This window comes from Solea senegalensis, linkage group LG1, assembly GCF_019176455.1.
Source record: "Solea senegalensis isolate Sse05_10M linkage group LG1, IFAPA_SoseM_1, whole genome shotgun sequence".
In the NCBI taxonomy this organism is placed as follows: domain Eukaryota; kingdom Metazoa; phylum Chordata; class Actinopteri; order Pleuronectiformes; family Soleidae; genus Solea; species Solea senegalensis.
In genome coordinates, this window is record NC_058021.1 from 33,825,115 (window position 1) to 33,843,006 (window position 17,892).

Here is a 17,892-nt window from a genome sequence, read left to right on the forward strand (position 1 = left end):
GAATTTGGACGACAAACTAAACTATGACTTTTTTGACTCATTTTGGACGGCACAGGACTTTTTTGTCAAATTTTGGACGACATACTAAACTATGACTTTTTTGACTAAAGAAAGGGAAAGTATTCCTCTGCACCCATCCTAGAATTAGGAGCAGTGGGCTACCACACTGAGTAGTGCCCGGGGAGCATTGGGGGTTGGGTACCTTGCTCAGGTCTTTTTTTTGACCGGGTGGGGATTTGAACTGGCGACCCTGCGGTTACAAGTCAAGCTCCCTTTCCACTTGGCCACAGGCTACCCATAACATACTTACCCACACATGACTTTTTTGACTCATTTTGGACAACATACTATACTATGACTTTTTTGACTGAATTTGGAGGACATACTAAACTATGACTTTCTTGTCAAATTTTGGACGACATTTTGGATTTTGGATGACATACTATGACTTTCTTGTCTCATTTTGGACAAGATACTAAGGTATGACTTTTTGACTGATTTTGGATGTCATACTAAACTATAACTTTTTTGATTTTGGACAACATACTAAACTGACTTTTTTGTCTCATTTTGGACAACATACTAAGCTATGAATTTTTCTTATTTTGGACTTTTTTGACAGATTTTGGACGACATACTATACTATGACTTTTTGACTCATTTTGGACAACATACTAAACTATGACTTTTTTGTCAAATTTTGGTTGACATTTTGGATGACATACTATGACTTTTTTGTCTCATTTTGGACGACATACTAAACTATGACTTTTTTTATTTTGGACGACATACTATACTATGAGGGGCCACACGGAGGTTTAGTGGTTAGCACTCTCGCCTTGCAGAGAGAAGACCCGGGTTCCGGTTGGAACAAGGGCCTTTCTGCATGGAGTTTTCATGTTCTCCCCGTGTGTGCGTGGGTTCTCTCCGGGTACTCCGGCTTCCTCCCACAGTCCAAAAACATGCAATGTGGGGATTAAATTGGACACTCTAAATTGACCATAGGAGTGAGTGTGAGAGTGAATGGTTGTTTGTCTCTATCTGTGTGTGTGGTCCTGCAATGGACTGGCGAACTGTCAAGGGTGTACCCCGCCTATCGCACAATGTAGCTGAGATTGGCACAGCACCCCCCGCGACCCTCTGGTGGAGGATAAAGCGGTTAGATGATGACTGACTGACTATACTATGACTATTTTGTCTGATTTTGGACGACATACTATACTATGACCTTTTTGACATTTTTTGTTGTTGTTGATGCCTCCTCTTTAGGTGGGAGCTGAGTTTCCATGTTCATTATTTATTTCCCTTGTTGTATTTGTGAATTAAATTTTTTTTTTGTCCACCACCTTGCTGCCCATGTTATGTTATACACGTGTATGTAATGTGCAAAATTGTGAAAATCAATACACACAATCTCAAAGTTGTGTATGTTGTTGTCTCAGTCAAAAAACTGTCATCCAAAATGAGACGAAAAAGTCATAGTATAATATGTTGTCCAAAATCTGTCAAAAAGGTCATCGTACGTCGTCCGAAATGAGACAAAAAAGTAATAGTATAGTACGTTGTCCAAAATCAGTCAAAAAAGTCATAGTATAGTATGTCATCCAAAATGAGAATAAAAAGTCATAGTATAGTATGTCATCCAAAAAAGTCATAGCATATATGATCCAAAATGAGACAAAAAAGTCATAGTTTAGTATGTTGTCCAAAATCATTCAAAAAAGTCATAGTATGGTGTCATACAAAAATTGGACAAAACAGTCATAGTATAGTATGTCCTCCAAAATGAGACAAAAAAGTCATAGTATATGCCGTCCAAAATGTGGCAAAAATGTCATAGTTTAGTATGTCGTCTAAAATGTTACTAAAAAGTCATAGTTTAGTATATTGTCCAAAATGCGAAAAAAAAGTCATAGTTTAGTATCTTTATTCTCATAATATTACAAATTTATTATTCTCGTAATATTATGACTTTATTATTCTCGTAATATTACAACTTTATTCTTCTCGTAATATTACGACTTTATTAATCTCGTAATATTACGACTTTATTCTCATAATATTACGACTTTATTATTCTCGTAATATTACGACTTTATTCTCATAATATTACGACTTTATTATTCTCATAATATAACAACTTTATTCTCATAATATTCTGACTTTATTATTCTCACAATATTACAACTTTATTTTCGTAATATTATGACTTTATTCTCATAAAAGTACGACTTAATTATTCTCATAATATTACAGCCTTATTATTCTTGTAATATTACAACTTTATTCTTGGAATATTACAACTTTATTCGCATAATATTACTATTTTTTTCTCAGAGGATTAAATAACTTTATTGATTTCAATTTGGCCCTAATACTCATTAAAGTAGATTGGAGAGATTAGATTAGATTACAGATGTCATTGAAAATTACAGAATTTGTACAATGAAATACATTTTGTCACCCAAATCCAAAGTGCAAATTAGTCTTTACGTTTATAGTCTGTAATAAATGAATAAAAAGAATAGTGCCGGTAAAGTACCTCAAGTATTCATTGTTGAACGTTGATAGTACAATTTAATCAAATTAAACTTGCCTGGTGAAGATGTGAGCGCTGAAACTTGGCAGCAAAAAAAAGTGTCAAAATTTGGACAGTGTGCTTTGTTTGTTTTTTTATTTATTTATTTATTTATTTATTTGTATTTATTTAGTTCTCTCTCAGCCCAGCGTGTCTCCTCCTGAGGCTAATCTGTGTGATGTTAAAGTTGAGTCACCACAGTCGGGCTTTGGCTGGTGAACACAGTTAAATTAACTCCAGTGAGTTTTCTGCTGGCCTCAGAAATACAAACACAATGTTTGTGTGTGTGTGTTCTCTTCTCTCTCCTCTGAAAGAAAACAACAGCGCCGCATTTATTTTTTTCCTTGTTAGTGACCTTCATACGTCCTTGGTTTCACGAAGACTGTTTGCCCCTCTTGTGCTACTTCTTCTCCTCTTGGCAAAAAAAAACATTTTCTCTGGTGTTCAGAATTAAAACGTGTCACGACAGCTGTTGCAGAACATCAATAAACTGTCAAGCGATGATAGAAAATAATAATAACAAAAAAAATAGAAAGAGGAGAAGAGGAGTGGGGCTTTAAGTGGGGGAATGAAAGAAATTGGCAGCGACTGGTAGAAAAGCAACAAATGTGTGGTGTGTGTGTGTGTGTCTGGCAGGATTTTATTTTATTTTTTTTGGGGGCAGAGAGCGTCGCGTGAAGTGGCTCTTGCAAAAACGATATTCTGTGTATGCGTCGCCGCAGACAAGTGGATAAACAATGGCGCACTTTTCAATTTGTGTCGTATCAGCCCCGCCGACATTGATTGCGACGCGTGTTTCATAAAAAAAATGTAATTGCCTCTTTTGATTCTGATCATTGATCTGAATCTGAGCGATTGTCTGCAGAGGGAGGGAGGGAGGGAGGGAGGAGGAGGGGAAAATAATTGTATTATCAGTGTCTGAAAATGTCGGCTTGATTTCCGTATCAATGTATATACAATATATATATATATATATATCACCTTGTTTGAAAAGTAGAACGTGGCCATGTTTACTGTCTCTAATTCCCACCCTTTTTCCCTTCGTCATTGTCACAATAGAATGGAATTAAAGTGTAATTTCATAGCATTTAATGTGACTTAAAATGTCCTCATAGAGGCTGGAGTGTGGGTTTTTTTTATGTGGGAGGAGGGGAGTCGCCGACCTCCGTGACACGTCCTACATTTCTTAAATTGTGTGTGTGTGTGTGTGTGTGTGGAGGCAGCCAGGCGACATATCCATCCTTGACCAGTCTATGGAGACATTAGCTCACGCTAATATTTGTAGTAACATTTTGACATGTTTTGGGGGAAGCGGTATACAGCATTTTCTCATTTTGTGGATGCATGGTATGGTAAACGGCAGATAATTTGACCTCGGGAGAAAAGCGAGCAACATTTATTTTCCCCCACAGCTTAATAATGATACACATGCAGTTAAATATACATATTTATACATATAGAAAACAATTTATTGAGTGCTGTTGCAGCTGCTGTGTGTTTGCTTCCTTGATTCCATCATGAAGCGCAATACCAGAAGCAGATTGGAAAAAAAATATACACAACCACACAAATTTAAGAGTTCCAGTAAAAAAAAAAGAAGAAGCTACAAACTGTTTGACAAAAAGTAAAAAAAAAGACAGTGAATTGTCAGAAATCAGAGGTATTTTTTGTCCTTTATACAAAAAAGTACAACAAAATAATATGCAGTCCCATTCAAGGTTATTATGGTCTTTCATTTATTTTGTTCCTTTCATGAAAGTGTTCAAGAGCACAATACAGTACAATGTTACACAGATCCATAATTACTTTTCATGATTGGAAAGGAGCCGTGAGAAGAATATAATTATTTATGTCTACCCCAAAACATTTTTGTTAACTGAAATGAAAATAAAAGCTAGAGTTTAAAAATTGACTAACAAAATTACTAACTTTCTAAATCATCCTTTTACGTTTTTCTCTGCCTTGCAAATTTTGAAAGGTTGTATTTGAGAATCAATACCTTATTATTGATTAGTACCTGGCAAATACTCCATATTACAAAAAACTAACACTAAAACTAATTAGAACTAACTCTTTTTTTTTTTTAAAAAAAACAAAAAGTCAAAATATAAATAAATAAAAACTAAAACTAAACTATTAGAACCATGGTCCTATTCGGTGCAAACAGAGCAATCTAAGTCTTACCTAAACTTTACTTAAACTATGTAAAAGGAAAGGAAAATGATGTACAATCACTAACGACAATAACGTGAAGAGGAAATTATTGTTTGGTCTGGTGATAATGTTGACATTGTCTTTAATTTCCAACTTTTTTTTGACTATTGTTGGTGTATGGCAGCTCACACATATGTATGGCAGCTCACACACGTGGGTTTGCCAAGGAGGTTTGTCCTTTAGACAAGTCTTTGTCTAAAGTCTCATACCATCATTAGCTGTGTTGTTTAAGCAGTGCATGTACACAGTAATGACCACACAGTAATAATTATTCTGGGACACATTGAGAAGATACAGGAAACATGCACACATGTATTTTTTCCCGTATGACCTGATCTTACACTTGATTAATGACACAACCCCAACTTACACCTGGAGTGGAACCATAACTAATGTAAAAACAGGTAATGTTGTGCACGGACGTCTTAGAGTGACGGACTGGAAGTCTCGGAGAGTCCGAGAGTTAACAGCTACAGCTGTCTGTTCATACTGAATAATCTGATATAATAATTTAAATTTTTTATCTTTTAACTTCAACTTTTTTTTCATAATTTTGACTTTTTAATCTCATAATTTTGACTTTTTAATCTCATAATTATAACTTTTTATCTCATAATTATGCCTTTTTATCTCATAATTTATCTCATGACTTTTTATCAAGGCTAAGTTTTACCTCTTCTGGCAGAAATGGGCTTCCATAGCCTTAAGACTTTTGTGGAGTATTTTACGTCATACATAACAAGAGTTATTCTGCTTTTTAAATGAAAACGTGCTAAACCCGTTGCTAAACAGCCAGAATCTGCAGCGAAACTCTGCTCTTCAGGAATGTTCATTTGTCAATAAAATATGGCTGTTCATGCCTTAATGGATTCCTCAGCTGCTGCTTTTTCAGGGATATTCTTTGAAGAAGAAGACTGCAGCCCTGAAGGCCTTTTTTATGCACTTTCACTAAGAAACCCCCCCCCCCGTAGATATTTTGAAACAGGTGATGAGAGTGCACCTTAAGACTGACTCTTTTTTAAAGCCTCAATTATTCACGCTGCCCCGGATTAACTCGGAGAGTTCTGTCGCATATCAAACAAAAAGCATTTTTTTGACACAGCCCCAGACGAAGTGTCACCATCTTCCATGCGGCTTGGATCTGAGCCTGAGACAGGGGGGGAAAAAGCAAACAACAACGTCTTTGAATGAAAAAAAGGATGTACAGCCTTTCATTAGTTCCCTGGCACACAGAGACACGCGCGCTCATTAATCAGCCACAATACCAGTTTGATTCTTTGTGTATCTGTTTGTATAATCCTAATGAGTTATGCAAATAAAATAAAGTTTGAATTAATTTTAATGAGTGCGTAACAAAAGAGCCGCAGCCAATTAATGAAATTCCTTCTCTTTGAAAAAAATGACCCCTTCCCCCTCACCATTCCCCACCCCCTTTGTGCTGGAATATAAAACAGAGGCATTAGAATATTCATTATTAGGATGAAAAATGTAAATATGTAACACTGAGCGTGATGTGACCATATGTTCCTCTGGTTGAAATGTATAGTTTAAGCTCCAAAGCACAATTCATTCTGATGCCTGTGGGGACTAAAGGGAGCATAAAGGCTTTATATTGTTATTATTATTCTAATAATATTTGCTCCTTATCTGTCACCAGTAATTTCCATTTTGAATTTTAAGCGCATTCTCTGTAGCATTTTAGCCACAACGGCACACGATGATGCATGTCATACGTCTTGAGAGTTGCCTTACCACGTCACGTAAAAGTCATTAAAGCGACACACAAGCTCGGGATAAGGATCCCCACCCCCCCCCTAATGAATGTGAGGACACAGACAAGAGGGGAACCATTAACACTGTGAATAAGAGTCTTATAACAAAGGTGAGACCGGTGTCACGTTGTTAATAGCCACAATTATCCATCAACGAGCAAATGAGCCGTCGATGCTGCGTCGTGGCTCTCAATCACACAAATCAGCCGCCTGATTGTTGTGCCACTGCGGAACGAGCCGCCACCTTCAGACCCGCTCCGGGGCCACGTACCATTTCTCTCGTGCACCTGTTTGCCCCTCGTGCTCATTAAAGTCATATAAAAAAAAAAAAAACTCAACTTTTAATCATGTTCCTTAATTACCACACTTAGAGTGAAGGCTGTAGCATCAGTAATGTGGCCACGTTAAACAACCATATTAACAAGATGAAGGATCAAGTCAGTTGTGACATGAATGAAAGAAATGGACTTCCTTGGCCACTTTATTAGGTACACACAATCTGTTGTGCCTTTGTTGGATCATTCTCTATAGAATTCAGAGATGGTTGAAAATCCCAGTAAATCATCAGTTCATTTTACTTTTCTTGAGGAACCAGCAGTTTTATTTGTGTATGGGCACGTCTTTCTTTAGGTTATCTGTTCAATTCACCCTAAGTAATCATTTCTTATCATAAACAACGTGGCGTCCACCCGTTCTCGTGAGAGTATAGTGTGTGTCCAAGTGTTTTTTTACGTTAAGTTACATATTCACTGATTTCTTGTCACATTTGTGTTCTGGAGAACGGCGAAAATAACAGTATACAATTATAAACGTATAAAAGTCTAAAAGTACAAGTTGGCAAAATGTGTCACATACTGAAAGTCCTGTTTTTAGTTATTTTAATATGGACTAAATATTTAAATGAATAGATGTTGTGAACATCACTAACATGTTCTAGTATGTTTTATGTACTAAAAGATTACATAATTTAGTGTTTCATGATTTGGTAATAGTGATAGATATCCACGCTGCTTTCAAAGTCACCTTTATGTCCAATTCTGGTTCTCAGTTTGATCTTCACCAGCTCGTCTTCACCATGTCTGTGGCTAAATGCACTGACTTGCAGCCATGTGAATGGCTAACAAGATTTCGGTTCAATTACTCTTGAACAGGATGTTTTTAGCAAACAGAAGAAACATTTCTTCCCCACAGTAATGTGCATCATTCCTGCTCCAGATATTTTTATTTTTATTTTTGGCTAAAGGTCCAAACCACACGAGGAAAGTGGTACAGTAGAATCATCATCTGTGTTTCCACACCACGTTAGGCAGTGCTTGGGAATTAGTCATGCGGGGACTATTTGCAGGGCCAGTTGGCAAACCAGTGGCTACTGTAACACTTGAGCAAGCCAGGCACATGCTAGTGCGAGTCTGGCACAAAAGCCCAAACAATCTTTCTTCTCTAATCTCTCTTTTCCAGAGAGGAGGTAATAATCTGTTTTAATGTGAGAAAATTTGGACTTTTCAGTTAGCGGTGCAAAGTCACAATCCCATTGTGCCGTTTAGCATCTACTGTTTACAAAAAAGACTGTTAGTAAATTTGAAGTTAAAATTGGACTTGTTTTTGACCAGCCCTCTCCTGACCAGGCTAGATGCTCATTGGCCCCTATATCATTTGAATGTAAGTCCCCAGATGTAGTTGATCAAACTTGTTGTTTGGGAGTTGGGTTGTTTGCGAATTCTGCCCAAAGTGGGTGGTAAACTCCATCTACGGACCAGACCGATAGTTGACAAGTACCTTAAGAGAAAAATTGAAAACAACTTTAAAGCAAGAGTTCAAGGGGGCAACCATTGAGAGGTAAATGGGTGTGGACCTTACAGGAGGAACCTCTCTTTAGGACCCCTGTCTTGCCCCCCACCTGGCGCCTTTCCTCCGCCAGTGGTGCACCACGACTGGCTCTAGGTCCGCTTGGAAAAGCTTGGGGTCAAGGTGGCAGTCTGCTGCCCAGCTATCCCCCGTCCGGACCATGGCGCTTCCTGGGGCTGTGGCCCACGTAAACCGCGTGCCAGGGGTTGGTGTCAATGGCGGAAACCCACTTGGCCTGTCTTGAAACATGGACCAAGGAGTCTAACACACACACAATTCAGAAGGCTGAACCAAAACCCCTGTTATGCAATGAAAGTGTGGCCTGGCCAAGGTGGGATCCCAGCCCCCTCTCTCTCTACTTGTTGCCGCCAATTAAAACCTGTTTTAATTTTGTGGCTAATGGGAGTACAGTACAATCACATTAGTTGTTTCTTGGAGCAATAAAAGAACATTTGTGTTCAAATCCATAGGAAAATCACTTAGTGATCCTCAAGGCAGTACTGCTCAGACACTGTAGACCTCCAATATGGCTACCAAAGGGTTCATTAAATGGCCCGAAACTCTCTGTAAACACAGTCTACAACTGCTCTGCACAACAGAGCAACGTTGGCAGTCGCTGCTCCGGTAGCGTTCCCTCAAGCAATCCAGCTTTGATTTGTTATTCAAAAATAAACTGCTAGGCCTGAAAAATCCCTAATCATTACCTACATTATTGGACAGACGTAGCACATTATTGAAGTTTGTGCTTCATAAGATGTGAATTAATCCAACACAAACAAGAAATGCATCAGGTATTTCCATCTGCTGTGCTTTCTTGGTATAGTGATGTTTGACACCTCATCAATATACAGTTAGAAACTTATTTTCTAAACACTCGGCAGATGATAGATGTAAGAAACAATATGCTGCTCCTAACTCAAAGTCAATTGGATCATTTATATGCACAGAGCTGGAAGTCTGTTTCCTAAAATAAACAGACACTACCTCATGCATCATCTTTAGTTAAACCTTAATATATCCTAGATAATTAAAGATAATTAAATCACAACATACTTTAAAAAAAGTGCATTAAAAATGCAATAAATTTAAGTGGGAGTTTATGGGATTGTGAGAGATTGTGAGAGTGATTGGAGAGCTTTATTTGCCCTTTAAATACACATGAATCTGCCCACACTTTCTTCTCATGGCTAAGAGAACCAGATATGTTCTTCTGAGGCACATGGTGGAACCGATCACTCCTCTCTTATCCAACATTCTTGTTTGTGCTTGCTGTCAAAGTATAGGTCTCTCACTTGTTTAGGTCTTCAACCATCAATCCAAACGACAGCGTGACCTTTCGGACCCACTAGAACAGATTTCTGTTGGTTTGACAGTTGCTGGTGTTAGAGTCACAAGGATCAAAGTGCTATAGGGCAAACAAATCCTTAACTTCCTGGTTACCCAGTCTGCTACAGCCTAATTGATAACATGTCAAGGAAGTCATCAGTGATGCTGGAAGACTAAAAAAGGACTAAAATGACATTTATTCTTATTTTGGTTGATCAAACTACCTACAACTATTGACTCTTAACTGTCATTAAAAAGAGAAAATGTCCATTAACAATGAGAAACATCATCAGTATCATAAAGAGCTGATCAGTAAGGCTCATTCAACTCCTCCTCCTTGGGAAAATTGTGCATTATTGATCCTTCCCAAAGGCCCGATCCACAGTGTTTGGTACTGGGTGAAGGTTTAGTTGGAATTTCCAAGAACAGGAATGCCACAAAACTCGGACTCCCAACTCAGAAACTTGGAAAAACCTCACCAACTTCGACATGGGATACCACCGGTCCTATTTTTACAATTTATTGCGCGTCGTATTTGTTTCAGAGTAAATCAGTCGTACACATAGTACTGTTCAGTTCACTACACTGTTCATGTAACTGGAATTGCTTCAAATGGCTCACAATGGCTAGCCTGAGATATGTTTGCGTTTCAGACTTCTCAACTAGAACGTGGTATACTCTGGGTTGACGTCACTCCCAGTTCCCACTTTTGAGTTTGTACGTAAATGGAATGCAGCATATATTTCTGTCTAAAGTCCCTTTTACACTGGTCACCCACTAACATCTGGCCTTTAATTTGGATGAAAGCTATGATTAACATTCCCTCCCAGGTCAAATAATGAAATTGAAAAGAAAAGAAATTGCAATAGCCTTCTTCCTCAGTGTTATTTTATTTTGGCTGTGTCTACACCAACCCTGCCCTCCTCTGCTGTGACACTGTAACACAAGCAGGGATCTAAAAATCATTCAGCCACTGAATTGAAAAGAATTTGAAAAAAAAGATATAAAAGTAGACGCCGCTGTACCATTGTCACTGGCCCCCGTGGTAGTTTCATGGGTTCTTTTGTTGTTTGTTGTGAGTCTGTGATGATTTGTGATGTTAAACATGAGTCACCACAAGACAGGAGGGGAGAAAAGGCAGAGGGGAAACAGAAACTCCTCGACTGCCAACTGGGGAAGGAGTAAATCACCGTTTTCATGATCAGGTTTTTAAAAAAAACACTGCTGGTAAAGGTGTAAATCATTAAATTGCCCACATTCAAAGCTTTATCTTAATTTCTTTATAGAAAGTAGTTGTGTGTAAGTCACAGTATTTCCCTTGGTGACGCACCACCGTCCCTCAACCCCGGCTCATACATTTCACAGATTTTACGATAAAGTCCTTTCACCCTTCCACTCTCAGGGCACATCTCTCTCTCTCTCTGTCTCCTTTGCCCTCTCACTGTCTTTCCAGCCGTCCAACTTGTTCCAAATTCATAGCCAGAAGCGGTTCTCGAGGAGGAAAACTGACATATGATTGAAATGTTTGTTTATACACCATTTGTCTCAGCAGCATTGGTTATGCTTTCTAGGTTCAACAGAAACTGGAAGCTATGGTAAAGTTGATATACAGTAGCTGTACAGTTTTTTATTATTGTGAATGAATCCTAGTCAGTCATGTGATACCCAAATCCTGGTTCAGGACAGATTTTGTGTCACAGATTTTGGGGTTCCCAACCAAATTCACCTTTTACCATTTTACCAAGAAAGTTTGGGAAACATTGGTTTAGTCTCTCTGTTGGCTTTGTCGTGAATATCCAACACAATTATATTGTGAACTAAACTTTCTCCAATGTTCTATGAAGCAATTTCTTTCTTTTATTGTTTATGATCTGTTGTGAGCTGTATATTTTAATTCCAGTCTGGGTGAGTGTTTGGGTTTAAGGTTATGTATTAAACACTGCCTTAGCCATTCATTTTTTGGGAAAACCAAAGGTCAGAATGAGATGTTTATTATGAAGCATATCAAGAGGTTTTGAGGTGACGAGACGAGCACTGGAACCTTAATTCTGTGCCACTTAAAACCACTCACTCTCCCACACCAAAACCCGTAGAGATAATCAGTGATTTTACATCACAGCTCACGGGAGTTGTCGATCCCCTGCTGCCTCCATTACTCAGTTCACATGTGTCATTTTGGGACTTCATGAGGCTGAAATTCTTTGTTCAGATTTACCTCAGTAGCACAAACTCACCAGAGGGGGCAGCAGTAGACCAGCCGCTCTGAAGTCCCCGCAAGCTAAAAATATAGATTTTCTCTATGGAGTTTGATATGAGAGAATGAGCAATTTACAAACTTCAGTTTCCAGTTACCAACATAAATTGGTATAAACCACTCATTTCCTATGACGGTCATTTTTGACCGTGACCAACAAGGTGTGAGTGAGCTGAATAAAACACTCGAAATGTTGTTTTCTTCAGACATTTATTGTAGTCGGACCAGAAGAACATGAGACGTGAGATCCATCAGGCACGTCAGATACTCAAGAAAAGGTTTTTTTTTTGCTGTAACAAACTCTGCTGGATTTCCTTTGACTCCCCTTGCAGTCAACTGTTAGACTATAAGGTTGTCATAAAGTTTTTTTTTTCCTTTCCTTTTGTATGCTGTAAAGAGTAAAAGATAAGGAAGCTCAGCGTTGTCCTCACTCTGTCATATCTGATGGATCTGTGGCTGTGTGGAAAGTTTTGCCCTAGTTTTTGAAGTGAGGAGGTCCGGGGGTGAGGAGGAAAGGTTTGCCTCAGGCGCCTGCAGCTGTGTGATGGTCTGTTACTGGGAGTTTTCCCCTCAGCCCACCAGGACAAAAACAACTCGCTGGTCAGTCTAAATCTCTGACCTACCTGGACAGGAGAAATCTGTTCAGAAATCCTTTTTCAAGTGTACTCGTTTGGCTCCTTCCTTGTTTTCGCATCCCGCTGTTTCCCAATTAATATCTGTTGCTCTGCAGCATGACCCGGGAATGATATTTATTAGATGATCAATGCTTGTTTTTTTTGTCTTTTCTTCAGTATTCTTTCAATTTCCTTTTGAGTCAAGGAAATAAAACTCAAACTGGATTTGGACAAACCTGTTGTCCGCCAAACATTATTGTCCTGGTTTAACCGACAGCCTTGTGGCTTTGAATGAGGGCACGGTACACTTTCCTCAAGGTCTGCTTTTTGTTGTGTAAAGTTTTACCAATGCTTTTGACACAGAAATTGCCTTGACACACGTTGTATTATTTGTCAGGGATGTTGTGCCAGATGGATTTTCTTTTCAGCCGTTGGTTTGCAGGAGTTCCCAGAAGGAAAGCTCTTTTTTTTATCATCATTATTATTATTATTATTATTAGTGTTATTATTATCATCATTGTTATTGTTGCTATTAATTCTGCGGCAGTGAAAGAAAAACTTTGCCTTTGAAACACATTTTTTGTGAAACCATTGCTCTGAGTTTTTTTTATTATTTCCCCACTCCAAAAAAGATTGCAGGTTAACGCAGCCATGGCATGTTTTAATGTCTCAGGAACAATCCCAGTTTTTGTAAATGCAACAAACACACACCTCCATTATTGATGGTGAGTGAGATGTCATTCAATTTTATTTTAAACTGCTCCCATGTGGCTCATCTATTATTTATTACCCGAGCATCCACTTAACACCAGCGTTCAATGTGTTTTTATTTTTTTACGGCTGTGCTCAAACCGCTCCACTTGTTCACTCCCCTTTGGAAGGTAGTGGGTGTTTAGTGACACACTTTGGATTTAGCAGCAACACATTTTTAACTCCACTCACCCACCCTTTCTAAATTCACATCCTGGAATAACGGTGCGTGTTGTACACTTTACTCGTAGATACTTTCATATTTCTCTTCAGTGTCATCATCTCTCCTAGAAAACAACCCCCCGTTTCTAAGAGACAGGGTTCATTAAAAATGCATGGTCATGTCGGCAAACTGTGGGGGGAAATGTAATGTACCTTCACTATTTCAATAAAAGAAAAATGCTTATGTAATTGTTAAATATTTAAAGGGATATGCAAGGTTGTTTCACGTGTGGTTATATGAGCGACTGACACACTGGAAACCAGTTTGGGACAAAACTGATTTGCCTATAACGTAAGAATATGTTCACTACTTTTTTTTGTAGCCATAAAACAGTATTTAGAAACTGAACTTTAAGGTTCACGATATTTCTCTTTAGTTTCCTGAGTGACAATGTTCAGTAATATTAAAGGGATATTAAAATGGCTGCCATTTGGGGACACATGGAAAAAGGGGTCACCCGATGCCTGCTCAAGTCTGCAGTATCTGCTGAATATGTTCACCCCTTTATTTCATCATTCGGTTGCAGAAAAACTCAAGTTTGTCAACCGCTCAGCACCAAAGAGAAAATCAGCGATTTTACATCACAGCACACAGGAGTCGTTGATCCACTGCTGCCTTCATCAGTACTTTTAAATATGTCATTTAATGACTTAAGTGTTCAAAATGTATTGGTTTAAATGTACTTGAGGGACACAAACCTAACAAATGAGGCAGCAGGAGACCAACAGCTGCTCTGCTGTGTCCCAGTGAGCTAAAATCACTGATTTTCTCTTTGGAGTTTGGTGCGGGAGTAAGAACGGTTTAAGAACTTCAGTTTCCAGCTAAAACAACACTGTATGTATCATTCGTTAGATATCAAAACCTTAATCTGGTGTACATCTTTTGTCAAATGGCAAAAATCAGGTTTGTTTTTTGGGCATCTATTTTAAAATCCTATCCTTATCCCACTATCCCTTTTAATTTTTCCTCATCGCTGAGAAAACTGCAGAGGAATGCAACCATTTGAATAGTAAGGCTTGTACAAATCTAACACACGTAAGATGTATATGCCTCCTAACATAGGGTTGCATCACTGTGCTGTCACTGTGACACTGCCAGCATGTTTGATGGCACATCAGAGGACACAGTAAACATTGACAGAAACATCCATCCATCTTTTTATGGATTTAGCCCAGTTTCAGGTCCTCCGCGGCATAAATATAAAAGTGCTGTGATCATTGCGGTGGCAGTTGTGGGCCGCTTGTAAGAATAATCGTATGTTTTCCACCACAATTGAGGAGAATAGCCCCAATTAGATGAAATTAACTCCCACTCTGATTATGATGACAACGTAGCAGAGGATTAGCACTATAAATATCCACGACACAATTATGAGAAGACTTTTTCCAAACTGTTACTTTTCAACTACAAGCTGCCCTCCGTGTCAAAGTGAACAATAATTATACACCGTATTATTTCACTCACCTCTAAATGTCCCCACAGTGATACGTATAATTTACTCCGGTGAAGGTGTGTGTTTTATTATTATTATTATTATTATCATAATAGCTCAGAGATTTAAACTCCACCAAAGTTTAACAAAGAAAAAAAGTAGCTGCTGTTAATTGAAATCAAACCTTATATGACAAATCATTTGCCGGAAAAAAACCCTAGCAATGTTTGATACGGTAAATTTAATTAAATTTAAATTCCTGTAACTCTGGGTTTGTTTCTTCTTGACAAGGTAAATGACTGTTTCTGATGAAATGGCACTGATGTTTGACAGATTAGATTTGCACATGAAACTATTTTAACCTTTCTCTTAATCTCATTCTTTCACACCTTTCAGACAAACTCGAACGCAGGTGCAATTTGGAGATGTCTCGTCTGACAGGAAGACAAAAGTCGCTCAAAGAATTTCAACCCAATTTCATAAAAAAGCCCAAAAAGTGAAATTGAGATTTTGCTGAAAAGAAAAAAATCAAATAAAAAGAGAGATAAATGTGCTGGTTGTGTTGCTTTGCAAAAATCCCTGCTAACACGTGTAAATGGGAATATCTTTCTGGAGATGAATTTTGAGATTAACGTCAGAATTCTGGAGATTCATTCCGACTTAAATCTCAGAATTCCGTTTCTTGTTTCTTCATAACAAAATTCACAGGTGGCCCCAATCCCTAATGTGACATAAAAAAAGGAAAATATTTTACATTGCATGGGTGTTTAGGAAAACTAAATTAAATTAATCGCCCACATAGGTTTACTGGTAGTGCCTTTCTTTAGTTGCTGTTTTTGAGTTTTTATGACTTTCCATGACCTAAACCCTAATCGCTCCTCCTCTGTAGTAACCCACATTAGATTTGCTTCTCTAGATTCGTATTCGTTCTGGATTTAAATGGCCCGTTCATTGAGAAATAGACTCATCATGCAGTTCTTTATTTAGCATCTGTAAGTGCCCTCTCCTCCTGTGGCCCCATTCAGCCAGTGTTTCCTTTAAAAAATGTGCTCCCAAACGTGCACCAGTTAAGTCACATTAGGCCTTCGCATGAATGAAAGCCGCGGTAAAAATAATGTCTTTGGCGACGTCGCCGCTTCACCGCAATCCCACAGCGTTTTTGACGGCGAAAAAAGGGAAGCATAATAATCGCAGAATTCCTAAGCTACGTGATGGGATGTGATGTGATGTGATGTGATGTGTGTTGACTTTAAAGGTCTTGAAGTCAAACGAGGAGAACACGCCCACATGCTGGTGCACAGCATGTGCCAGTGCGACCACACAGGACTGGAGCGCCTTAATGAACCAGACGCCCTGAGGCTGTGTGTGAGTCTGCGTACTGTGTGTGTGTGTGTGTGAACAGAAATTAAATGGGTTTTGCCTCCATTGGCCCACATCCGTGACTATAACGAAGCATTTTGTCTTTTCCCGAGGGGCATTACTCACCGCAGTGACATCAGGAATAGACACCCGAGACTGCACGCTGTTTATTGAGTGAACTGATGTGGTTACCAATTTCTGTACATCAAATATATGATTTCTAAAAGAAATCCCCGGGAAAGATAACTCAACCCTATAAACCTGATCGTCACTGATGTCTTGATTAAAAATGAAAAAAGAAAAAAAATCACTTCCCTGCCACACTTCATAAGACACTGTTTTAATCAGTAACACAATACTTTTCCTCCCTCAGAGACACACACACACTCACTTCATCCCCCCCTCACATTTCTGTAACCAACACATACAGAAAATGTGGAAAAATAAACTCAGACGCAAAAGATTAAACGGAATCAACGTTTGGAGTTTCTGCTCAATTACAGTGATAATTTCAGTCTTTTGTTCGCTCGCTTGCACGTTTCAGACAAACTCAAAACAAAGAAGTTTGAGAAGCGTTTGAACTCAAGTTAGAACACTGAAGGAAACAAATTTCATAAACAAGCAAAACTGAGATTGTAGGAAATACAGTATATACATCATTTGAAGCTTCACAAAAAAACAGGAACAGTAAAATGGGAATATTCTTTGAAAACATACAGCGGGATCTTTTATTCTGAAAAGTAAACCGGATGTTTTATTTTTTCTACTTCTTCTCCCGCTCGTGCTGAATCCTGCTGAATTTATGCAGTTCTGCTGCGATATCCACCAGAAATATGAGTGCTGCGTATCCACTCTGAGTGGATGTATTATAAGAACTGGATAGAGCACCGCCCCTCTGGTTCTGTTCATTCCTACGGAGTTGCCCACCTATGCCAAAAAAGTTTTCTGACTTCCGCGTTTATTTGCGGGTTGTGTAGAGCATGAGCATGCGCAGCAGTAGTTATTCACATTTCTCATAAAGTTTTCACATTGTACACTTCCCTGACAGTAGCGCCGTTACCGAGACGCCACATGACCGCGTTTTGCTGTGCTCGTACACAGCTGTGACGTCACTCTGCGAAATTTTTGTATTTTTTGTTGCAGTACCCAGAAGTGGCCACCATGACAAAATTGTCTTCAAGGCAGAGTGGGTGGTGCTCTATCCAGTTCTTATAATACATCCATGGTCCCACCCCACTGCTGTGTCTCTGGGGGCGTGGCTAGAGGAGGACAGTTAGTGACGGAGAACCAGGACAGTGGCGACAGCCCGGTAAGAGCCAGCTAATACGACAATTCAAATGTAATGGCAGGTGTTTATCCAGAGAAGGCAGTACATACACCCGTTTGTAACAAAAAATACATAATTCAAATACTTTACACAAAACTACCAAGAGTTGTAGTCAATAATATTACTAGATAACCTTATACACTAGTTTTAACCTGAAAAAAGTGGTTTAGGGGTTTAGTTACCCTTTAATTAAAACAA

The 17,892-nt window shown here is 38.7% G+C and overlaps 1 long non-coding RNA gene across 1 annotated transcript; it reads left to right on the forward strand.

Annotated features, from left to right (window-relative positions):
* The first annotated feature begins 1,034 nt into the window (after positions 1 to 1,034).
* On the forward strand, positions 1,035 to 17,286 carry LOC122779661. Its single transcript, XR_006361597.1, has 3 exons — positions 1,035 to 1,045; positions 8,816 to 8,819; positions 17,226 to 17,286. It is a non-coding gene; the product is annotated as an uncharacterized LOC122779661 (long non-coding RNA).
* The last annotated feature ends 606 nt before the right edge of the window (positions 17,287 to 17,892 follow it).